General features: G+C 41.8%; 1 protein-coding gene across 3 annotated transcripts in view; it reads left to right on the top strand.

Moving 5' to 3' along the window:
* HSD3B7 (hydroxy-delta-5-steroid dehydrogenase, 3 beta- and steroid delta-isomerase 7) overlaps positions 1-24669 on the top strand; it is a 138907-nt gene that overhangs the window by 5103 nt on the left and 109135 nt on the right. For all 3 annotated transcript variants that reach the window (XM_029606900.1, XM_029606897.1, XM_029606899.1), the window contains exon 2: positions 2531-2657. The gene's annotated coding sequence lies outside the window, so the exon portion shown is untranslated. The remainder of the gene's footprint in view (positions 1-2530; positions 2658-24669) is intronic.

Below are 24669 nucleotides of genomic sequence, written 5' to 3'. Positions count from 1 at the left end.
TAGACTCTGCACCTATCAGAGACCAGCTCAATGCACCCTCTACCATGGATTTTAATCGCTACCACAGTGATTCATACGTTTGTATGCTCACGGATGCACTACAGTCGGCTTATAATCCAAGCACATGTGCAAAGAGACATCCTACTTCAGACCTACTCCCCAGTGCTCTATATGGAGTGTGACCAAGGCATCTCTGAGAGTGTATCACCTGCGAGAACATAAGTCACATGTCCTCCACAAGAACCATATGCACATGACCAACCTCACACTACCTCAATGCTTAGAATTAATGCAGTGAGAGAGAAATCTACAACAGCATCCCGCGAGCATCTCATCACCTGAAAACTGAAGTATCAGACAGACCAGATCTGGCCACGTATATGGCCCATTGTGAGCTTGTCAGCCCAAGGCTCACTAATAGGGTGTTAGGATCTGCTATGCAGATGGGAGTAGCAATCTGTTATGGTCTACTCCTCAAGGAGGGAGGAGTTAGCAATTGTTATGCTCAGCTCCTGAAGTGGGAGGAGTGAGCAATCTGTAGTACATCTTCTGCTGGATACTCCTGTAGGGGAAGGAGTCAGCAATCTGTTATGAGTCACCATGCGGCGTTAGCAATCAGTTAGGGACTGGCTTCCGTGGAAGGAGGAGTTTAACAATCTGATATGCTCCGTAGGCGGAACTAGCAATCTTGTTATGATATAGACTGCTGAGTTGGCAATCTGTACCAGCAGAGTGCTAGAGAGGGTACTCAGCTGGAAAGGAATGTAAATAGGTGAATCCTTGGGTCAATGGCAGATGACAGCGCCCCCAGGAGGATATCCTGAGAGGGACCACCGGCTAGGCTTGGGTATGGAGACAGACACAGATAGTTCTTTTATTAGACAGGTTAGTAGAACCACCAGAGGCGGCAGTAGTGAGCTGATATGCCCGGAAGGGCTGAAGTCCCTCAGATACTGGAACTGCGATCCCAGGGTTGCTGAGCTGTAGAGAGACTATAGATAGTGAGTAGACAGGGTATGCTGTATTCATAGCCAGTAGTAGATGTCAATCTCACATAGATTCTTAAAGAGGCTCAGTAGCTGGAAATAGGCCCTCGAGGAGCAAGTACCTGGTGCCCTACGTCATTAGGAACATCACAGATCCGCAGCGTCGAGACGGTCCGGGGACGCCGGGGAGAAGAGGCAGCAAGCCGTCCATGAGACCCGGAGGGAGTTGCCACAGAGGTAGAGAGGGTGGAGTGAGGACGTAGAGCAGCCACGAACACAACGCAGGGTCATTTATCAAATTGCATTATGACGTTTTCGCATGCATTAAGGCGTTTTTTGCATGTGCATAACGCCTTAACGCATGTGATAAGCACCATAACGCATGGTGCAATGCAAATTTTTTAAAGGGGAGGGATTGGGGAGGAGTCGGGGGCGGGCACTTTGAAAAAGTGGAGTGGCTTCACACTTTGCAAAGCACGATAACACCGAAAATAACTACACCTTTTTCAGTTGCATTAAGCTGTGTGATATCATGCGTTATGCTCATAATGCAATTTGTTCACAAATTCTGATTTTGGGCATTTTTAGGCTGGGGAAGGGCCTGAGAGATGTAGGAGGAGACGGGGTGGGGGAAGAGAGAGAGGGAAAGAGAGAGAGTGTGTGCCTTTGGGGATAGCACCATAGTAAGCAGCTATTTATGCTACTATAGGAGGCCCACCTAGTAACTCGAGGTGAGATTTGAACAATGTTCTCTCAACCTAGCTTGATGTGAGTTGTGTGAGTTCGAAGAACATCAAATCTTCACAAGAGTGTACTGTTCTGTTCGTACGTCTCACTCTGCATGTAAAAGTGGCCCCTAACCCCTACATTACTACCTAGATGGGCCTCCTAAAGAGATATAAATAGCTAACTGTTACAAGGGCCTTGTAGATAGTCTCTCTCTCTTTCTATCTCTCTCTCTCAATCAAGGAAATTGCAATTATGTAGGCATTATTGCAAAAAGTGAACACACTTTGTGGTAATACCTGTGTACATTGTGATAATTAGGCTATTACCATAAAACATGCCCCTTTTCCTATCGCATGCGATAGTTACAGCACATTGATAAATCTAGGCCTAAGTTTGATGACTGTCCTGGGTACTATGGAGAATGGAAATCTACATTCAAAAGTGTCATTAAAGACCTGAACGTTACCGCAAACAAAGAAATAGGTCTGTTTAGTGAAATGGCTGGGGAATAAGTCCTCAGCTAAGATCAGTGCATATAGACAATCCCTCCGAAGGCCTGGCAATGATGTGTAGAAGAACTGAGAACTTTTTTCCCCAAGAATCTCAAACAGAGACAACCATAAATTACAATAATTGGAGGTTTGCTCTTAGAACTGGAAGCGGCCAAGGCTGATCCAATTCTCTGAGGCCTCAGCTATCTGAACCCTGCTCATGGAGTGAAGGCAGTTATGCAAAAATTGCCACACAGCCTGCAGGAAAAATGGTTTTCCCTAGGCTGTAGATATAAAGTAATGTTGCCTTCCTTCTATTTACAGTTTTCTCCAGGTTCATCCAAGATCAAGCAGTGAGTAGAAACAATCCGATTTTCAAGTTTGGCGCATCAGATGACATCTCAGATGTGACCAGTGCAAACAACTCTTGAGATGGAAGATCAATGAAAAGGTATGATAACAAAAAATAAATATATATATATATATCTGTGCACAAAACAGAGGTGTCAGCCACTATGTTTGCACTTCCTGTTTCCCTCTCTGCAACAAACAAGAGGGTAGAAGACCCAAACAGATAATGCCCTATACACAGAAACCTCACCCTCTAAAGAAATGCTGTGGCTTTAGGGAAAAGACGCTAACTGAATGCAAAGACTTGTTCAAAGAGTATGGAATCTGTTTCAGATTCTGCTCTTCAATAAATCGCCTCTCTAAAGACTGGTAGGCAGCCATTAAGTGCACAGAGTGCAACAGTGACCAACATGTTACATCCCTTCATCCAGATGCTATAAGCCTAAATTCTCAAAATGTTGTTACCTCCATATTGAAGCATAGCAGGGAGGGCAGTGCATCAGAGACAATGGAATCTGAAGTCACACCCAAATGCACTGATGTCTGTGGTGATTGCCTTGATTGAAGATCCTGCTCCATGATATGCCTAGCACAACGCACAATAAAGCTCTGGAATATATTACCAGAGGATGTGGTTAGTGCAGTTAGTGTAGCTGGGTTCAAAAAAGGTTTGGATAAGTTCTTCGAGGATAAGTCCATTAACGGCTATTAACCAAGTTTACTTAGGGAATAGCCACTGCTATTACTTGCATCCGTAGCATGGGATCTTCTCAGTGTTTGGGTAATTGCCAGGTTCTTGTGGCCTTGTTTGGCCTCTGTTGGAAACAGGATGCTGGGCTTGATGGACCCTTGGTCTGACCCAGCATGGCAATTTCTTATGTTCTTATGTTCTTAGCTACGGTATACCCCAAGGGATAGCCTGAGAGGTCAATAAGAATGTACATCATCATGGATGACCAAAGCAACAGATCCCTGGCAAGGCCAGAGTTCTTTGACCCATTTAACATGAGGACTACTTCCCATACATACTCAAAACATGTTCAGGAGAAGTAGAGACAACAAGAAGATGAGGAAAGGGATTTGTGATGGAAGCCATAGATGACAGAACCAGATCACCACTTTCCATACTCATAGAATGCAATCAGTTACCAAACAGGAATAAAATTCCTTTGCCACAGATAGCGTGGTATCATTCCTATCTAAGGCCTATAGCTATTCATCTCCCGCCTCTAGATCCTAGCACTCAAATCCTACTCCTATTTGGCAGAGAGATCCTGGGGCTGCACAATATTCATCAGTTGCGCAATGATTCACGCAGTGCCCCTTTGCTCATTGTCTTGATCTAGGGTGGATGATAGTAGGTAACGTTTGTATTAACAAAGTGTGAAAACTGGACAACATTAACACCTTCACCACTAATGCAGTGGACACTGAATATACCTCCTTGTATGAACCATGTCCGAACCATTTCTCTATCAGAGAGATACCTGTCCATAAAGGATGACCAGGTCACCATCCTCAGACCTATGTAGAAGCACTTACACCACAGGATTGGGAGGACCATCTGAGAAAGTCTGTAGTCCAAACTGCAAAGAATAATGACAAATCTTCCCTCTCTATGGAACACAAGTAGTTTCTCAAGATAATGGACAAAGAATTCTTCAAAGATGAGTCAGACAGCTGGATGGATTCTTTTCCATTCTGAGCACCCAGACACTTCCTAACAAAGAACAGGACCTCTCTTGACTTGACTTGCTACATCGGACCCTGCAAAGGAAACCAGAGACCAGGGACCACTTTTGGTCATGTGGAGACAGCCCTACCTCTGATGGAGAGTGTGGAATGCTCATATTTCCCTACCATTCTCAGAAACCAGGTCAAATTAGAGTTGTATTTGACTCAAGTGCTCAGTTCCAAGGAATCTCTGAACAACATGTTCCTCACTGGGCCTGATTTACCAACAATCTCTTGGGAGTCTTAATTCATTTTAGAAAAGAACCCATTGCCATCATGGCAGATATGCTACAGATGTTCTACTGTATCATTGTCCAAGAAGACTACAGAAACTATCTAAGATTCCTGTGGTACCAAGATGACAACAGTCCATCACCTGCAGTGGCCACTTAGGGAAACAGGAGGACAACACAAGAAGGAGAGGAGGAGTATGGCACAGATGCGAAACGATGCATAGAAAGGGATTTCTATGTGGACCATGGATTAATGTCAGTACCTACAGAAAAAGCAGCTATTGACTTGTTAATAAGAACACAGTCAATGTTAGCTGACGCCAATTTGAGGCTCCATAAAATAGCCTCTAACAGTGCCAAAGTAATGAAAGCATTTCCTTCAGAATACCATGTGAAAGACCTTAAGAACTTAGATTTGGGTCTTGACACATCATCACTCCAACAAACTTTTAGACTAAGTTGAGACTTGAAAAAAGACACTTTCAGATTCCAAGTCTCAAGTGAAAAGAAACCATACACCTGCTGTGGCGTACTGTTCACAGTCAACTTTATATGACCCACTTGGGTTTGCAGCTCCAGTCACCATCCAAGGGAGGTCTTTATTAAGAGAACTTTCATCTGAGACAAGTGTGGGACACCTCACTGCCTCCAGAGAAGAAACAAGAATGGGAAGTGTAGTAGGGTTCCCTGCGAGACCTTGAGCAGCTCCAGATTCCAAGTATGTATGTTATATTTTTGTAAGGATGTGAACCATGGGCCGAGATGAGAGATGTTTGCTGAGCCCACTTCGCTTGTCTCACAGTTTTCGCCCCAATTGTGTTCTCAGTGATACCCATACAATAGAAGACATCACCACTAGAATATAGCAACTGTTGTCTGATACTTCAGAGACCGTCGGTAGGTGCGGTCTCAGCGACGTAGGACACAGCTGTATGATAGAGACTTTATTATGAAGGAAGGAAAAGCAGAGCCTGCAGAGCGGGAGATGCAAATAAGTACAGTTCTGAGCAGTGGGGTATACCTAAGGTGATACCACTGATCTGAAGATCCGGTAATGGCCCGCGGAGTTGGGTACGCCAGGAAGTCCCTTCAGACGAGTATAGATTACCTCAGAAGTGCAGATCCGGTAGTGGCCCGCAGAGCGGGGTACGCCGAGAATGACTGAACTGTAGATGATGAAGAGATGATCTGAGGTGCAGGAACCCAGAAGTGGATCCTGAAGCTGGTACGACAATACCCTGCAACATAGGGTATACTGGAACAACTTCTGCTGAGGGGGAACGGTAGAGGCACGGGGTACTCTGCAGAGACCTTCAGTGAAGTTAGTATCATTGAAGTCTGTACTAAGGTACTCACAAGAGGTAGTTCCAGGAGAGTGTACCGAGAAGCAGGTCAGGTTGAAGTCCAAGGCAGGAAGGCCCTCCGAGGAGCGGATAGCCAGGAACGTGGAAGGGCACCCAAGGAGTGGGTACCCAGAGCGTCCACATGCCAAAAGAGAAGTCAGGAACTAGAAGTCCAAGAATGGAGTGGATTCATCAACAAGGAAACTCTTTGCTAACTCTTTGAAGCAAAGGGCCAGTCAGCTTAAGTACAGCAGCGAGTTGACATTATTGGGAGGGGACGCCCCCGAGCTTCCCGCCATGACGTGTACAAAGGAGGCCCCTGTGCGTGTGCACGCCTAGGTGTTTCTAGAGTCATGATGGTGGTCGGCAGCACCCATGCCTTCCCGGGAACGCCGGGGAGGTTGGCGGAGGCTGCCATTCTTGTTAGGATTGACGGTGCAGGGAAAAAAGAGGCGAGCATGAGTGGTCACAGCTGTCTGAACGACGGGCGTAACAATGTATACCTCTGTATCTCTTTCTTATCTCATTCCAAAGAACTTTGCATTCTTTGGAACAGTGTTGGCAGTGGAGATACCAGAGCTAATATTAAGTAAAATGAACATTAGCTAGACATGATCAAGTTCTACACACACAGCAAGGTAGGGCTAGGCTACATATACAACCAAATGAGAAGGTACTACATATATGTAAGCAATGGGGTTGAGTGCATTAGGAAATAGAAATCAGAGCAATAGCATTATGTGCTTGCTGATCAGAACCTGGCAGACTGTGCCACAAGATCCGTTTCAGCAGCTCACCTGATATAGACAACATGGCTAACTGGACCTGAGTTCCCAGCTGAAAGAGACTGCTTCAAGCTCGTAAACGCGGGATCGCATACCGAAATCTGTCCACATATCCCGGACAGTACATCAGGTGTATGTCACCACTGGCATTTCTGCACATTTCAGAGAATGTCATGCAGTGTTGTGTACTGCAAGAAGTTTGCACCACAGATCAAGTACATCATCAAGAGAGAGAGCATTCCCAAATGTAGCTCTCTTTGGAAGTTGAGCCCTTTCATTGATGAAAATGGCTAAGAACTTCATCAGACGAGTCACAAAGTCAGAGCTTCTTTTGTCTCATGAAAATGCTTGAACATTATGGACGATTTGCATGTTTTGACAGTTCTTTGATTGAATGATGTTTAAAATAGTGGTATCTATGATAACAAGCAGGGAGTGTCCTGCCTTCTCAGTGTATTTGAACGTATGTGTATTTCTTTAGTAGCCTGCTGCCTGCATCAATTTAGAGCCAACCATATGTTTTATATATGTTTATTTCCAAACTATATCTCATACATTTTAACAAAAAAGTGCTAAGTGCAAGACATAATATCCCCGTTTAAAATCCTCCACACCATGCTCACATACACACCATACATACCATCATATCACACCACATACTATAAAAACCATCTAGAACATGAACAATCCTAATACCCCCCACTATATACCCCCAATGTTACAGTACATCATTTTTCAAATTGACATTCACTATTGTTACCGATACCAAGTATCTGTTATTAATTAACATGTGTCACATTATATTGTTTTTGAAACACAGCAAACTCTTAAATGTCATGCCGGATACAAAGTATCTACCATTATTATTGCCCTGATGTTAACACAATGTGTGATTCAAATTATACAATGTAATATCTGATGTTATAATGCATTATAACAATGTAATATCTGATGTTATAATGCATTATAACATCAGATATTACATTGTATAATTTGAATCACACATTGTGTTAACATCAGGGCAATAATAATGGTAGATACTTTGTATCCGGCATGACATTTAAGAGTTTGCTGTGTTTCAAAAACAATATAATGTGACACATGTTAATTAATAACAGATACTTGGTATCGGTAACAATAGTGAATGTCAATTTGAAAAATGATGTACTGTAACATTGGGGGTATATAGTGGGGGGTATTAGGATTGTTCATGTTCTAGATGGTTTTTATAGTATGTGGTGTGATATGATGGTATGTATGGTGTGTATGTGAGCATGGTGTGGAGGATTTTAAACGGGGATATTATGTATTGCACTTAGCACTTTTTTGTTAAAATGTATGAGATATAGTTTGGAAATAAACATATATAAAACATATGGTTGGCTTTAAATTGAGCCTAGTTCCTCTGGGTCAGTAATAAGCAATGAGATTAACAGAGGATGCACTTTAGCATATAACCTGCATCAATTTAGGTCATTGCTCAGCTTAGGTTCTCTGCATATTGTAGAACTTAATTTCCTTATTGGTTATTGTCTAAATGTTGCTCCCCCTCTTGCTTCTCCGTATGAGTCTGTTGCCCCGTGGATCCCCTGGGAGACCCTTCTTCCCGCTGATAGTTAAGTGTGGAACTGGCTCTTGTCAAGCTTGCAGCTCTCCGGGATTCTTTGCAGGCTCATCGAAGCATCGCTCTTTTCACCTTTCTTCCTTCTTTTGTTACTTCCTTTCCCTCCAGCTGCTGGTTTCTGCTGTCTACTGGCAGTTACAACTTCCTCTGCGGCTGCAGGCTGCGACTGCCTTTTACTGAGCTCTCAGAGTTGCTCATCACAGCTGTATCAGGTCCACTGTCTGTGCAATTATCTTCAATACCATGCCATTTGCAGTGAGTGTCAAACTATATCATTCAGTAACTGTTTTGGTATTAAGATCTGACTTCTCTCTGACTTTGGAAGCTAAAAAAGGAAGAGATCTTCAAGGAAGAGATTTAACTTTCTGTTTAGCCTGCCAAGTTGTAGGACATTGGGAACTGAGGAGAGAATAGGACAAATCATAATTCCCTAGGAAGTACATTGCATGTTGTTGACACCTTAATAAATTTAAATAAATAAAGCATGGTTCTTTGAGTCAAACAGATCCAGTTTTACAGTAGGCACAACAAGGAAACCTTTTTTTTTAAAATTTTATTTTTATTGTAATTTCAACATATCTTACAGAACACAATTGTTCTAAGAATATCAGATAAATCAAATATATCTCTTATTAAAAAAGGAAATTAATACATCTAAGTATAACATGTAATCACTTATCTGAAAAGTAATAGGAAATTTGGGAGTCCAAGACACAAGGAGCAGTTATAAAGAGGTAATATTCCAAAAACAATAATATAGCCCTATTAGAGTGTGACCCATGCTATTACACTTCTAGGCACCAAACCCCTGTGGAACTATCTCAGGTATACTCTTAATTGTAAAGGGTCAAAGAAAATGTATCTAGAATCTTGGTAAATTACAATACATTTACAAGGGAAACGAAGAATGAATTTTGCCCCCCTCCCCTTGCTTATAACTTCATTCCTCATCAGTAGAAATTTTTTTCTTTTTTCCTGAGTATCCTTTGTCACATCGGGCTATATCCAAACTCTATGGCCATGAAAAATATATTCTTGATTCCGAAGAAAGAATCTTAAAACTGAGTCTCTCTCTGTTCCAAACACAAAGGAGACCAGCAATGTGTCTCTAGTTTCTATGACCGTCTCTAGAGTTAGATCCAACAATGCTGTTACATTTAGGGGTGTTTCTTGTCGTAACTCTTCCTTTTTTTCTTTGAACCTTGGTATGTAATATATCTTAGATATAGCGGGAATCTCTTCTGCAGGAAAATTCAATGCATTTATAAGGTAACTTTTGAACAGTTCTCGTGGGGATACTGCCTTCAGCCTTGGAAAGTTTAGTACTCTCAGGTTAACTCTTCTGCTTTGATTTTCCAATTTTTCCATTCTGTTAAGGCAAATACTCTCTAAGTTAACAAGGTTAATTTGAACTTCTTCCACCTTTTTAATTGTTTGCTCCATCTCTTTCATATTATTTTCCAGCGTTGTTACCTTAAAGTCTAGCTTCTTAGTATTTTGTAAATTCTCTTTTAACATAGCAGTTAAAGTGTTTATGGAATTGTCCATTGAAACTAATACCTTCCATATTGTATCTAAAGTTATTATTGGAGGTTTACCCAACAGCATTTTACAAATAATGTGTACCTCTGGTTCAGTTTTTCCTGATTCCACAGGGTCCCCGTCTCCCTCATCTTGTTTTCTGCTTCCAGTTTCAGAGCCTGTGGAGCCCTATAAAACAGGACTCACCAAAGAGAGTGATATATCCACATCTTTTCTCAGGGCTGCAGATCTTAATGAAGCTTTCTGCTCTTCTCTCCATTCAGCTGTTGCTTCTCCAAAAATCCTCGATGGTGGTTCCGGGTTAGTCTGCGCCCCGGGGCTGAGGGATATTCCTTCTTCCATAGAGCTCGGCGTCTGCTCAATGTCGACAACTCCCGCAGCTTCTCCCTCCGGCATTTGTTGCATGGGTCGGGCAAACATCGACTCGATTCGCGGCTGTCTTATGTCCGGATTAGGCGTAGAGGTAATAGATGTTCTTACTTTTGCCTTCCCTTTTGTGTGAGGCATTTCAGGAAAAAGTTTCAAAAGCAGTGAGGCTATTAGTGGAAATTTTCGTGGAGCGAGGTTGTTTGCTACCATTCTAATCGGCGGCCATCTTGGACTCAACAAGGAAACCTTCTGATCCTGAATGTGAAGGGTGACATGGGGTAATCAAGGGGTAAAAGGGGTCTTAGGGATGACAAAGCCATAGCAGAGAGAGACTAAATGAACTCTTTGCTTCAGTATTCACTGATGAAGATGTAAGAGATATACCCATAAGCAATAAGAAGTCACAAAAATTGTTGAGAGAACAGGTAGACAAGTAATTTAAAAAAAATTATATTGTGGTTATAACAGTACCATCATACTAAGCACTATCGGTACTATCAACCTTCATTGCTTTATATTTAATCATTGGTTCCCAAGTTCCTACATTTTTAAAAATTTTTTCTGTACCAATAAAATAAAGCATACCTTATCGTAAATGTATTTTTTGTTCAGTTCCTTTCTTTTCATAATAGAACTGGTATGATAGATTCCATCAGTCCCGACACGCCGTGTTTTGAGTGAAGACTCTGCTTCAGGGAATGGTCTTACAAAATACAAGAAAGTGAAATAGAAAAAAGGAGGTAAGCACAGAATGCTAACACATAGCTCATCAGGTAACATTGCCTATACACCATCCTTTTAAACTTGTAAGTTTCGCTGGTTCTAATCCGACCCCAGAAGGAATCCATCTTTTACAGACCACTGATTTTTAGAAAGTATTCTATTGGCTCATGAAATCACAACATGACATCATCAGTTGCTATACAGACTGGATTCAAGTGTTTATCATCGAAAATCAGGTTAGATAAAAATACATTTGCTAGAGCACAAGAGCTTCTGACCACCAAAAAATTACAAGCACCAATGGTCCTTCATTGTTTAGAAAAGGCACATACCTTCACAGATCTTTGTTGGAGGATCATTGAACAAGTGCAAGCTTCTAGCTGAGATTTAAATTTAGATTATAAACTTAACCTAAGGGAACAATTTGGGATTTTTATTGAAAATACAGTTGTCCCCCATGGACTAAATGCTGAAATTGATTGGTATTCTCTAACTGATTTTCGATGATAAACACTTGAATGCAGTCTGTAGAGCAACTGATGATGTCATGTTGTGATTTCATGAGCCAATAGAATACTTCCTAAAAAATCAGTTGTCTGTAAAAGATGGATTACTTCTGGGGTCGGGTTAGAACCCGTGAAACTTATGAAGTTTAAAAGGATGGTGTGTATGCAATGTTATCTGGTGAGCTATGTGCTAGTGTTCTGTGCTTATCTCTTTTTTTCTATTTCAGTTTCTGGTATTTTGTAAGACCATCCCCTGAAGCAGAGTCTTCACTCGAAACACGGTGCATGTTGGACTGATGGAATCTTTCATACCAACTCTGTTATGAAAAGAAAGGAACTGAACAAAAAAGATATTTAAGATAAGTGATGCTTTATTTTATTTGGACAGAAAAAAATTCAAAAAGTGTTGGAAATTGGGAACTGATGATTAAATATAAAGCAATGAAAGTCGATAGTACCAGTAGCGCTTAAAGATATACCTATGCCAGAAATGATTTTGAAAGGTGATGATTCAGAAGAGCTGAAACAAATCTCAGTGAACCTGGAAGATGTACTAGGGTAAATTGACAAACTAAAGAGTAGCAAATCATCTGGACTAGGTACTATATATTACCGAGTACTAAAAGAACTGAGAAATGAAATTATGTATCTGCTATTGGAGATTTGTAAACCATCAGTAACATCATCTATGGTGCCTGAAGACTAGAGGGTTGCCAATGTAATACCAATTTTTAAAAAGGGATCAAAGGGTGATCCAGGAAACTACAGACCAGTGAGTCTGACGTCTGTGCCAGGCAAAATGGTAGAAACTATCATAAAGAACAAAATTGCTGAATATATAGATAAGCATGGTATAATGGACAAAGCCAATAAGGGTTTAGCCAAGGGACGTTTTGCTTCACAAATTTGCTACATTTTTTGATGGTGTAAATAAACGTGGATAAAGGTGAGCCAGTTGATACAGTATATCTGGATTTCCAGAAAGCATTTGACAGTGTCCCTCATAAGAGACTTCTTAGGAAATTAAAAATTCATGGGCTAGGGGGCAGTGTCCTATTGTGGATTGCCAGATGATTAAAAGAAAACAGAGAGTAGGACTAAATGGTAAATTATCCCAATGGAAAAAGGTGAATAGTAGGGTACGCCAGGGATCTGTTCTGGGACCACTGCTTTTTAATATATTTATAACTGACCTGGAAATAGGAACAAGTGAGATGATCAAATTTGCCGAGGACACAAAATTATTCAAAGTTGTTAAATCACAAGAGGATTGTGAGAAATTGCAAGAGGACCTTGCAAAACTGGGAGACTGGGCATGCAAATGGCAAATGAAATTTAATGTGGACAAGTGCAAAGTGATATACTTAGGGAAGAGTAACCCAAATTATAGCTACATAATGCAAGTTTCCATATTAGAAGTCACCACTCAGGAAAAGGATCTAGGTGTCATCATTGAAAATATATTGAAATCTTCTGCTCAATGTGCAGCAGCAGCAACCAAGAAAGCAAACAGAATGCTAGGGATTATTAGGAAAGGAATGGAGAATAAAACAGAAAATCATAATGCCTCTGTATCGCTCCCTGGTGCAACCTCATCTTGAATATTGTGTACAGTTCTGGTCACAACATCTCAAAAATGATGTAGCAGAATATAAAAGGTACAGAGAAGGGCAATCAAAATGATAAAGGGGATGGAACAATTTCCTTGTGAAGAAAGGCTAAAGAGATTAGGACTCTTCAGCTTGGAGAAGAGATAGCTGAGGGGAGATATGATAGAAGTCTGTAAAATGAGTGGAATGGAACAAGTAAATGTTAATCGGTTGTTTACTGTTTTGAAAAGTACAAAGACCAGGAGACACCCAATGAAGTGACTAGGTAATACATTTAAAACTAATAAGAGAAAATAATTTTTTTACTCAGTGCTCTAGGATTCGTTACCAGAGGATGCGTTTAAAAAAGGTTTGGACAAGTTCCTGGAGGAAAAGTCCATTAACCATTATTAAGGTAGAGTTGCAGAGATTCATTGCTTATTCTTGAGATAAACAGCATGGAATCTATCTACCCCTTGAGATCCTGCCAGGTACTTGTGACCTGGCTGGGCCACTGTTGGAAACAGGATACTGGACTTGAAGGACCTTTGGTCTCACCCAGTATGGTATCTATACCACTCACATTTTTATTATTGTGCCTTGCTGTAAACCGTTGTGACGGTTATCTAACTTAACGATGGTATAGAAAAGTTTTAAAATAAAAATAAATAAATAAGTCTTATGTTCTTATAACATGCACATATTTTGCCTGTGAATTTAAATATTTAAGAGCAAGTTCATGCAAGGAATGAATGATTAAGACCAACACCTTGACTTGAACTCTCATAATAGAAATGGAGAAATATCAAGGCAGAAAAAGATCATACAAGCCTATCTAGTCTTCCCATTCACACCAACTATTCAGCTTCACAATCCCTACAATTCCCTAAGAGATCCTCTATTTATCCCATGTTTTCTTGAATACAGATACTGCCCTTGTCTCCACCACCTCCACTGGAAGGCTTTTCTATGCATACACTACCCTCTATGTAAAGAAATATTTTCTTAGACCCACCTTCTGTGCATTGATACCTTGGAGATATTTATAAGTCTCTATCATGCTTTTCCTATCCCTTCTTTTCTCTAGGGCAGCGATTCTCAACCGGTGTGTCGTGACACACCATTGTGTCACCAAGCACCGGCAGGTGTGTCGCGGCTCCCAGTAACCCACAGCCCCAGTTGTACTTTTCTTCTCCCTTTTTCCAGCCTCCGTGGGCCAATGGGAAGCCTCCTTTCTTCCTGCCCCCACTGCCCAATGGGAAGCCTCCTTCATTCTTCCTGCCCCTGCGCAGGCCAATCAGAAGCCTCCTCCCTTCTACCTGCCAGTGTGAGTAGGAAGAAGGAAGGAAGCCTCTGATTGGCTGGTGAGGCAGGAAGAAGGGGCATCGCATAGCCCAGGGGTGGGGTGAGAGGAATGGCAGTGTCAAACCCCGACGAAGCAAGGCCATCACGGTAGCTCATCCCCGTGGCAGTGAAGAGGAAACCCGACCCCAACCAAGGCTGCCATAGGAGCTCATCCCCATGGTGCCAAAGAGGAAAACCAAGCAAGGCTGCCATGGGAGCTCATCCCCGTGGCAGTGAAGAGGAAACCCGACCCCGACCAAGCAAGGCCGCCATGGGAGCCCATCCCAGTGGCAACGAAAAAGAAGGCCCGCCAGAGTAAAATCGTGGTGGAACTGGAGCCCATCCCTGCAGCGAAGGAAGAAGAGGTTTGGCGATGAGAGCGTGTGTATGTGGGTGTCTGGGTGAGAGCTTGGATGTGAATGGGTGCCTGGGTGAGAGTTTGGGTGTGAATGGGTGCCTGGGTGAGAGCTGCTATGAATGGGTGCAAGAGCATTTGTGTATGATTGAGAGCTTGTATATAAGAGCATGTGTGTGATTGAGAGGCAGGTGATGTGTTTCTGTGTGAGAGAGAGAGACTGGTCAGGAAGATGACTGGTGTGTGTGTGAGAGAGACTGAGACTGGTCATGGGGTCTAATTGAGTGTGTGTGTGTGTGTGAGACTGGTTGTGGGCGTTAAGGAAGAGGACTGTGAGGACAGAGCTTCAGCAGCCCTTGCTGCTTCTGGTGAGTGCTATTGGCCTGAAAGGGAAAGGAGTAGGAGAGTTGCTGGAGAGGGTAAATAAAGGTGGCTTTTTAAGTTTATTTTTCTTGATTGGTTGTCATTTTAATTATTGGATATTACGCGATGTCTGCTGTTTTGAAGTATTTTATTGATATTTGGACATGTTTTAATAATTTCTATGAGTTTCTAATTGTTGGATGTTGTTCTGTTCATCAGCTGTTTTGTAACATTTATTAGTATAGTTTTAAAATTATTTTTGTGTGGGGCTCTATAGCAGCTTGGCTTGATCTGTTTTCCTAATAGGAAGTGTATTAGTGTTTAAGGCCTGGTTTAATATTTGTAGTGTTGCCTTTTCATAGATAGGATTGTTACTGTTTGAGTGTGTTCCATAATACAGGTGTAACTTTGTGCGGATTAGTTTGTGTGCATTATTGCAAATCCTGAGAGTCTGTTAGGTGCTATATTTCTCTTTCCATTTCTCCAGGTTTGCACTGCATGCAGAGTGGCTTTTTTGGTTTTCCATTCCAGTTTCTGTCTCCATATTTATAATTTGTGGTTTTTCTGTACTTGGTGAAGGTCAGTTCTGGGTGTGTGACCGAGGTGAGGTATTTACTAGGATGTAGGCATTTGTATTAATCTTATTTGTTATGTTTTCTCAATAGGACATGCATTACTAGTAAATTACTGTCTTTTCATAAGAAGGGCTATTGCGCCTGGTAGTAAAGGGAGTTTGTTTTGCTTTTACTGAGATGTCATCAGAACCAGAATATCTTTTTTGTATAGCGAGTTGTATAGGGTAATGCCCTAGTTCTGCTCTGCACTCATTGCTGGGAGTCGAGGGGGTTCCTGAGGATGCAGAGTGCATGTTTACATTTAGCCCTGTGACAGTCACATGTTCAGTGTGTCACGCATGTGAGAACCATCTGTCAGGTGTGTCCCGGCCAAAAAAAGGTTGAGAACCACTGATCTAGATTATATATGTTTAGATCTTTAAGTCTTTCTCCATATGACCATGGACCTCTGACCTGACTCCATCCATTTTATATCCTTTTGAAGGCGCGACCTCCAGTACACAGTATTCCAAATGAGGTCTCACCAAGGACTTATACGGGGGCAATATCACCTCTTTTTTTCCTGCTGACTGTTCTTCTCCTTTTGCAGCCAAGCATCTTTCTGGCTTTTGCCATCACCTTATCCACCTGTATGGAACCATCAGATACGATTGTATCCATTAGATATGATCACACCCATATCCTGTTCTTATTTTGTGCTTAATTTCACCCCCTATTCTGTACTACGCTCTTGGGTTTTTGATGCCCAAATCCATGATTGTATTTTTTTTAGTATTAAATCTTAGCTGCCAGACTCTAGACCATTTTTTGAGGCTTTCTAGATCCCTCGTGTTTTCCGTACCTTCTTGAGTGACTGCCCTGTTGCAGATTTTTATATCATCCACAAAAAGGCAAACCTTTCCCAACAATCCTTCTGCAGTGTCGTTCATGATAATGTTGAAAAGAACCACACTGCTGGTAATGCCTTTCCCTTTGGAGTAAGTTCCATTTATTGCCACCACCACTCAACCAGTTTCTAACCCAGTCAGACCCTTTAGGGTCAATACCAAGGGTGCTCAGTTTATTTATAAGTTACCATTTTGGAACCGTGTTAAAGGACTTACTGAAATCCAAGTATATTACATATAGCACTCTCCCAGATCCAAATCTTTGGTCACCAAATCAAAGAAATAGATCAGATTGACATTTTTAAGTTCCAGAGGGCTTAGATTGATTGATTGATTGATTTATTTATTAATTTAAAGCTTTTTATATACCGGTATGAGTGTGAAACATCATATCGGTTTACATCATAACTGCAGATTTGAAATTACATGGAACAGGGTGAGGGAGGAAACAGGGACTAATAGATGACAGAGTAATTGGTTATAGGAAAGGCAGAGTGAAAAATGGAACAAATAATGCACGAAATGTAATAACAATAACAGGAATAATAAAAAACATGATTATATCGTTACATGGAACTGATATAGGCAAAATTTATGGCAGGGGTAGTAAGAGAAGTGGTAAAGGTTTAGGGTAATGGGACTTGGTAGGAAGAAAGACTACTTTACAGGGGGTAAAAGAGTAGGAGTAGCATGGAGGGTAATATTAATGGAAGAGCAAAGAAGGTAAATATCATATATGGGGTTGATCGGGGGTGGTCCTATTCAGGGTATGCTAATTTAAAGAGCCAAGTCTTAAATTGTTTTCTGAATTTGTTGTTACAGGGCTCAAGGCGGAGATTCACAGGTAGTTTGCTCCAATGGGAGGGGCCTGCAATGGACAGGGCTCGGTCTCTTGTAGAAGATAGGTGTGCCTTTTTGAGGGAGGGGGTGTGGAGCATGCCGTTGCGGTTAGTTCTGGTGGGATGGGTTTGATTGTATGGATTGAAATGGCTCGTCAAGCCAGTTCGAGTTATGCGTGTAAATAGATTTGTGAATGATGGTTAAGGTTTTAAATAGAATATGGGACGGGATAGGAAGCCAATGAAGGTCTTTTAGGATTGGTGTGATGTGGTCGGATTTGCGTGCGTGTGTGATGGTTCTAGCTACAGCGTTCTGTAGCATTTGGTAATTAGATAATGAAAGTAAAAGCATTAGATAATGAAAGTAAATGCATTAGATAATGAAAGTAAAAGCTTTGCTGGTTTCCAAAAACACCCTGGTCTCCAAAAACGTCCAACGTTGCAGTGTTTTGGCAAAATATATTGCCTGCATCAGGGGCTTCTTTATAATTGCATTTTGGAAGAACTCTCCATGGCATAGACATGGCGAGCATTTACTTTCATTATCTGAGCTCTCTGGAACTTAAATATGTGAATCATCGGTGAGATTATTGAAGAATCTTGTTAAAGAAGATAAGTACAAAAAAATCTTTTATAAAAGTTTTATTTGCATATATATATAAAAATATTTTAAAAATCAGTTACATACTAGTGGCATATGTACTGAGTGTTTGAGAAGGTGGCAGCGGAAGGGCTGGTAGATGAGTATAGAAGATTTAGCCAGAGTGATGGCACTTTTATCATTATATGATACCAGCTCTATAAATATTTACAGTAAGAATGCAGTTTTTGAAGGTATACTTGAGCGGTTCATTTTTTTTATCTATTGCATTTTTGCCAAGGATGCCAAAATCTGTAACAGGGTAGATGGGAAGGGTTGGAAAACATGAGGAGGGATCTAGCAAAACTCTGGGGTCTAGCAGGTAAGATTTAATGCTAAAGAATGCAGTTATGTATTTAGGACGCAATAACTCAAGGCAAAGATACAGTATAAGGAAAGAAATTCTTCTAAGCACAAAAGAAGGGGATTCTGGGGGTGATTGTATCTGATGATCTTAACGTGGCCATATGGGTGGAAAAGGTGATGGCAAAAGCCAGAAAGATGCTTGGCTGCCTAGGGAGAGGAATGGTCAGCAGAAAAAAGGAGGTGATATTGCCCCTCTATAGGTCCCTGGTTTGACCTCACTTGGAATACTGTGTACCATGTCCTTTTGAGACCTTCAAAAGGATTATAAACTGTTCCAGAGGGTGGCTACTAAACATTTCAGTGGTCTTCATTCTAGAGCATCCACGGACAGACATATAGATGATATAAACATGTATTCCTTAGAGAAAAGGCGAGATAGGGGAGATATGATAATTTAAATACCTCCAAGGTTTTCATGCACAGGAGGCGGGTCTCTTTCAGTGGAAAGGAGGCTCTAGAACAAGGGGTCATGAGATGACGTTGAAAGGGTATAGATTCAGGAATAATCTAAGGAAATATTTCTTTACACAGAGGGTAGTGGATGTATGGAACCCTCCTAGGTGGTAGAGACCAAGACAGTATCTGAATGCAACAAAGCTTGGGATAAACACACAGGCTGTCTGAGGGAGCGGTGGGGATTGTAAAGCTGAATTAGTTGGTGTGGATGTGCAGACTAGGTAGGCCATATGGTCTTTTTGTTTTTTTTTGCTGTTAAGTTTCTGTGAACAGAAAAATTTGTTAACCACTTTCACTTTTTCCTCATCAGCCACTACATATTCCTCCCCTTCACCTCTGAGTCTCACGATGCCACTTTGCACTTTTTCCTATCAGTAACATGTCTTAAAAAGGTCTTGTCCCCACATACTTGGCATATTTTTTCCATTTGCATCTTTGAATTCCTGACTGCATTTCCAGCTTTTCTTAGCTGTTCCAGATATTGTTGCCTGTCTTCCTCTTCCTGTGATCTCTTGTAGCTTATAAACACTAACCTTCATTCTTTACCTTTTCAAATACTTCTTTAGAAAACCATAGCAGTCTTTTTTTTCCTGTTTCCTTTAGTGACTTTCCTAAAAATAAGGTTAGTTACCCTTATAATACCATCTTTTAGTTTTGCCCAGTGCTCTTGCACATCCCCTAGATTTTTCCATCCAGTTATCGACTCCTTGAGGTACTTCCCCATTTTAACAATATTAGTTTTTCTGAAGTTTAGGACCCCCACCTTTGAATGAACCTTCATCACCTGCGCTCTAATACTGACCCACACTAGCTGATAATCATTGCATCCCTGATGATCACTCAACATCAGAAGGATTATCTCCATTGGTAAACACAAGGTCCTGAATCACCTCTGTTCCACATGAATTCCATTATCATTTGATGGAGCAGTTCTCCCTGCAGAAAATCCAGGATCACCCTGCTTCTAAAAGACACCACAGCTGGGATGCCCCAGTCAACAAGCAGCAGATTGAAATCCCCTAGCAATATCACCTCTTCTTTTGTAGCAATTTTATGAATATCCACCATTATAATTTCTATCCATTTCTTGTATCTGCAGTGGAGGTCTGTATGTTACATCAACATAAATAGATGTTCCATCTATCAAACCAGGCAACCCATGTACATTTTTCAAAACTGGTGAAATCTGTGAAAATCACCCGGGCAGCTGTATTTTGAACCAATTGAATTTTATTACGCAACTCCTTAGGAAGACGTAGTAGGATGTTATTACAATAATCTATTCTAGGTGTAATCTGTGCCTGTACAACAGATTCCAGAGCAGATTTCGTCTAAACCTTATTTGATAGTAATCAGCATAATCCACAGAGTCAATAAAATCTGTTAATTGCCACGTTACGAACTTTTCTATCACTTTAAACAGGAATAGGAGGTTTGACACAGAACGATCGTTGATTGACATCTCTGGATCTAAAGAACGTTTTTTTTAATACTGGCCTTATCACAGCTTCTTCCAAAATTACAGGCAGTACATCTCAGTGATTTCTTCATGATCATTCCCAGCCAATTTAGCACTTCTATACCCATTTCCTTAATCGGCCTAGAAGTGATGGGCTTTAATCCCTATAAAATCTCTCTCACATTATCCTCTGAAACTGGCTGTAGTTCAATACCCCTGGGAAAAATGTTGACATTTCTCTCAAGTTTGTTCTTAATCCTCTATCAGTTTCAGCCACTTTACCTGAAAAATATGTGGCCAACTTCTCACAGTTTAACAAAGATGGTAAACATTTTGGCACCAAAGATGATTTCAAGAAATTGTTTACGATTTTAAGCAACTCTTTATCTTTGGAAGATTCACGGTCTCTAAAAAGGCCTTGCTGTAGGGTATTTCCTTCCAAGGGATTTCTCTGCTGCCTTTCTAAACCTGCTTGACAATTTATCTCCGAGTTTCCACTTTTATTAGAAAATGGTCTGACCAGGGAATTGGAAAAGAACTAAGATCTATTAGATTAAGCAGACCTCTTTCCATAACAGGAAGAAAAATCAAATCCAAAGAATGTCCATCCTGATTGGAATGTTGCAAGAGTCGACCGTGGAGACCCGCAGCCAGACTCTTCCAGCTACCGGCGCAGCTGACTGCCTCCTCGGGTCCGGGAGCCTTGCTACGGCTGGCAGCTACGGTCGGTGCGCTCCAATGCGGCCTTCCTCTCCGGCGCTCTCGCAGCGTGCGGGATGGCACGCCACCAGTGCCTGTTTGGGCCTGCTTCCTGACCCCTGCTCCTCAGGCGCGCGCGTCACCTGACCCCTTTTCAGGGGGGAGCACGGGAGGGGCCAGGACTCCTTCCAGCCCTGCAACTATTTAAGGCAAGGCCTGTTCCTATGGGAATTCCTGCTGCCTTGTTCCTGATTCCTGTCTTCCGTCTGCTCCGTGTTCAAGACCCCTGCTTCGCCTGACTTCGTCTTCGCCTGCCTGTTCCGTGCCACGACCCTTGCCTGCCTGACTACGAGATACGCCGCCTGCCTGATACCCCACGTAAGTCCATCCGTCCCCAGTACCCAAGGGCTCAACCTGCGGGGAACGAGGGCTGGTAGTGGTGAAGTCCCAGAGGGGTCCCAGGTCACCACTAGCCTCGCCTGCCTTTGGGGGGGGGTACCTCTGGGGCTCCTCCCCATTGGTTCCCACTCCCGCCGGTCCAAGGATCCACTCTCATAATATGGAAGGGGCCATTAACAGCTTACCTGTACCCCAAAGTATACGTATCCAAGAAATTCTGAGCATATTTAGATCATTTGCATGGACATTAAAGTCCCTTATTACCAGTAAACCAATAGAAATCCCTGCAGTCGTATCCAACAAAGCTTGTGTCAAATCTACATCCCTGGAGCATGATAACAAGAAGGCATCTCCTTCCCCATTCAGGCACTCCCTGCCCCCCATCCTCGTGTAAGCTTTTAAAGCACTGTCTTCCTCATTCATGCCCCCCTCCCATCAGGCCCCCTCATTTCGCATTATGTTTGTTTATTTATGAACTTCATATACCGCTTTTCCATAACATATACACCCTAGTATCTAGGTTAGGGTCTTAGCTTTAATCAGTTTACCAGGCTAGGAAGGACAGCGGTAGCATTGGCGTTGGGGCCAGCACAAGGGCAAGGAGGAAACTAATCTGCAGAGGCAGTCAGGTAGACAGTGCCCCAAATGATTGTGCCATTTACACCAAACCGTGGGGGTTGTCACAGTAAGGAGAGAGCAGATGTGAAGATCCATCATGGTGAGGATTGATGCTGGTGGTACCACGGGGCTTCCAGGCCACATCTTGTTGCGGGTTGCTACTGGAAATCGGAGGATGCATCTGGGAAGAGCTAGGGAGGAGAGCAGGCTGGCAGGAGCACTGTTAAGGATGGCTAGGTCCCAATAAGGCCAGGAGCTTGGTGGTGATCATAAGGGCGCACACACGGTTGCTCAGCCAGTCAGGAGACAAAAGGCTGGTTGCATGTGGGAACAGTGGCACAGCTGATTGGCGGTCCTGCGAAAGCCAATCACATGCTTCCTGATCTCATCCTGGTGTATCTCAGTCTGTGCATTATTCATTCTCTGCGCCCTTCACTGGCCTGGCCCTTGTACTTGGAGAAATTATGCGATTTAGTGCACCTCAAATTCTGTATGTGCATAATTGCATAACTTCCCAAAGTGTATACAAGATCAAGCTTCTGTGACTGGTAGCTGGGGTTATCCTTAGCAGTAAAGTTCAGAATAAGTGGGCAAACCTGATGGGTCATTTGGTCTGTATCTGCCATCTATGTTACAGTCTGCCCACTTTTTCTGATCTACACTGCAAAGGAGATATCCCAGCTGCCAGTCGCAGTGGCTTGATTGCTTGTAGGATATTGCATCTTATTGAAGGCAGTTTTTGTTGTCTTTCTCTATATGGTTTGATAAGCATACCAGTTCCCATATTTAATCCAATGCCCAGCCTGGTACGTGATCTTTCTGGAGTATCAATTATCAAAAAAATGAACCCCACCAACCACACCCTAGATAGCATCCCCATAACAACCCTCAAAACAATTGAACCCACCATATCTAAAACTATCACCAAGATTGTCAATTTATCCCTGACTGAAGGTAATTACCCCAAATGCCTGAAATCTGCAGTAATCAAACCAATACTAAAAAAGTACAACTTGGATCCTGAAATCCTTGCAAACTACCGCTCTATTTCAAACCTATCTTTCATAGCCAAGATCATCGAAAAAGTCATACACTCCCAACTTGATGATTATCTTGAAACAAACAACATCCTATCACCAACCCAATACGGATTCAGAAAGAACCTAAGCACAGAAACTCTCCTACTCTCATTGAATGACACGATACTAAGAGGATTCGACAAAGGCAAAAAATACCTACTCATACTCCTTGACCTCTCAGCTGCCTTCGACACAGTAAACCACAATATACTCCTAGAACGGCTGTCTGAAATCTGTTTAACTGACACCACCTTACAATGGTTCTCATCCTATCTATCCGACAGAACCGACCAAGTATCAATTAATAACAACCCATCCAAAAAGATTAGCCTCAACACTGGAGTTCCCCAAGGATCAGCGTTATCGCCACTCTATTTAACATATACCTTCTTCCCATTTGCCAACTACTAAAAGATAGTGGAGTCACCCATTTCCTCTACGCTGACGACATTCAACTTCTAATTCCCATCCAAAATTCAATTGAAGAAACATACAAAGAAGCATCTGCTCTACTTGTCTCAATTAAACATCTTCTAACATCACTGAAACTCATAATCAACATCGACAAAACTGAAATAATCCTCATGGACAAAAAACCCAATCCATCACCACCACCCCAACTCATACTCGACAATCAAATGAACCCAGTACTCCCTGTCACCCACACCAGAAACCTAGGAATAATTATTGACAAAGAACTTTCATTCAAGAACTTTCATTCAAGAATTCAGCAGCCAGGATCTTGACAAATAGAAAAAAAAGAGACCACATCTCCCCTATCCTGTACAACCTCCACTGGCTCCCTATCAAATACAGAATTCTCTATAAAGCCCTTACCGTTATTTACAAAGCTTTACACAATCTCTCGCTTATTGAGCTTACCATCCAGCCAAGGCCTCACTACTCCAGCAGACCAATTAGAGGAGCCTATCTAGGCACTCTATATGTTCCCCCAGCAAAAACTTCCTTCAGAAAATGTGCTCTTTCCTCAGCAGGCCCCTCACAATGGAATGAACTCCCTCCAGACCTCCGACAAGATCCATGTCCTCTATCTTTCAAAAAAACCCTCAAAACTTGGCTCTTCAAACTAGCATTCCCAGAGTGATGACCTCTGTACACTTCATAAACCAACATGACCATCGCTTTGTACTATATCTTATTCCTTAACCTCTCCAACTAATTCCGCCCCAATAACCTATACCTTGTTAATAAAATCTGGCAAGTAGTTCATTAAGTACTTATCTTAATTTAATCTTGTTAATCCTAGACATATTAGTTTGTTATTCAATCCCTGGCTGGTTGTATTATTTATTTGATTATCTACTAAGTTGTGTATTGTTAAGTTTTTGCAATGATCAAGTTTTTAGCCACGGTTACCTATGTATTTACTTGTTTCTTACAAACAATGTTCCATGTAACGCTCCTATGCAAAGTTTTTTGTTCTTTGTAAACCGGTGTGATTTGTAGCTGCTACAGGAATGCCGGTATATAAAAATCCAAAATAAATAAATAAATATCAAACAAAATCAAAGAAGGATATCACAAACTACTAACCCTAAGACGTCTGAAACCATTTCTTAACTCT

The sequence above is a fragment of the Rhinatrema bivittatum genome, chromosome 6 (genome assembly GCF_901001135.1).
Source record: "Rhinatrema bivittatum chromosome 6, aRhiBiv1.1, whole genome shotgun sequence".
Classification (NCBI taxonomy): Eukaryota; Metazoa; Chordata; class Amphibia; order Gymnophiona; family Rhinatrematidae; genus Rhinatrema; species Rhinatrema bivittatum.
The sequence above is the reverse complement of the archived record's forward strand: the minus strand, read 5'-3'. Positions and strand labels throughout refer to the sequence as shown.